This window comes from Morone saxatilis, unplaced genomic scaffold (genome assembly GCF_004916995.1).
Source record: "Morone saxatilis isolate NCDOM2014 unplaced genomic scaffold, NCSU_SB_2.0 Contig21, whole genome shotgun sequence".
NCBI lineage: Eukaryota > Metazoa > Chordata > Actinopteri > Moronidae > Morone > Morone saxatilis.
Genome location: NW_023339774.1, coordinates 2,660,084 through 2,661,574, shown reverse-complemented (window position 1 = coordinate 2,661,574; position 1,491 = coordinate 2,660,084). Strand labels below are relative to the sequence as shown.

General features: G+C 37.4%; 1 protein-coding gene across 2 annotated transcripts in view; it reads right to left on the bottom strand.

The window, feature by feature from the left end:
• LOC118332366 (WD repeat-containing protein 7) overlaps positions 1-1,491 on the bottom strand; it is a 141,759-nt gene that overhangs the window by 74,628 nt on the left and 65,640 nt on the right. The gene's annotated exons all lie outside the window — the stretch shown is intronic.

Sequence of the window (1,491 nt, the reverse complement as noted above, 5' to 3'; positions counted from 1 at the left end):
TTAAAACAATTCTGCAAAGAAGAGCGGGCCAAAATTCCTCCATAGCGATGTGAAAGACTCATTGCCAGTTATCCAAAACGCTTGATTGCAGTTGTTACTGCCAAAGGGTGGCACAACTTGTTTTTAGGTTTAGGGGGCAATTACTTTTTCACATAGGGCCAGGTAGGTTTGGATATTTTTTTTCCCCTTAATAAATAAAATCATCATTTAAAAACTGCATTTTGTATTTACTCGGGTTATCTTTGTCTAATATTAAAATTTGTTTGATGATCTGAAACATTTAAGTGTGACAAATATGCAAAAAAAGAAGAAATCAGAAAGGGGGCAAATACTTTTTCACAGCTCTGTATATGATACTCTAATGACAGCTGAAGCTAATATGTGTATGAGTTTGAGTTGGAAGTCAAGTGGGTATCTTCCAAAGTCATGTCCACAGCGAGTGATTCCTGGCTGAGCTGCAGTGGTTTTTAGAGACCATTTTTTTTGACCATTGAAGAAACTACAGTTTGGCTTTTGAATTATGGCAGGTCACCAAATGTAATTTGTAATGTGTTTATGTGAACTATATTTTATATCAGACTTTATCAGGCTAAATATGTGGCTATGTGGCTTGTCACTACAGCTTGTGATGTTATCAGAGTGCTGCTTTTTGTATCTGCATGTGTAATGTGTGTACAAGCTGGAAAATGGGGTTTAGGGCTGTTATCTAAATAAAATCTAAATCCATATAAATCCAACCATTTTAGTTGATTCACCTCAAACCAAAGAAAAACAAATCTCTCTTCGAAATTTTCTACAGAGCGTTTAAATGTGCCTCAGGTGTGATTGGATGTTCGGCTGCAAGAGCTAGGAAATCTTGTTTTTTCTACCTACGAGTCAAACTTAAACATTAACATGGAATTGTGGGACGCAGACACGTGGTGTCACTTTTTATTGGAAAGTGAAAATCAACCCATATGGACGTGTGTAGATTATGGGTCTTTAAATGAGTCCTCCTGTCCTATCTTTCAGTCTATCTTCAATCTGAAACTGTCCTTACTTGCTCTGCAAGCAGAATTCTGCAGCTAAATACTAACTATAATTCTATGGACAAGGCACTTGACCAAGAGGGAAAAAAAACAAAATTTCCCCAAAACAGAGAGAAAAAGATGCATTGCATTCTAAATATGTCATGGGGAAGAAGGGGCTTGATATGACTATTTTTAAAGACCGAGTTTAGGAAAGGAAACAAGGGCCAGGCGAATGTAAAGGGTTTTTGTATTTTTCATGTTTATTCTTTTCTAGGTCAGTTTCCCAAAAGCAGGACTTCCAGGACTTGTCCCACAGACAAGCTCAATCCGTCAGCCAGAGATGGTGAAGGGAGTGCTGTTGTGATTGTTGTGATGAAATACTAAAACTCCAACACACAGTGAGGAAGCTTTTCTGCTGTCATAAATGTAAGATGGGGAACATGAAAAAGCCAAAAACCCAAACACGTTCAAATATTCACAA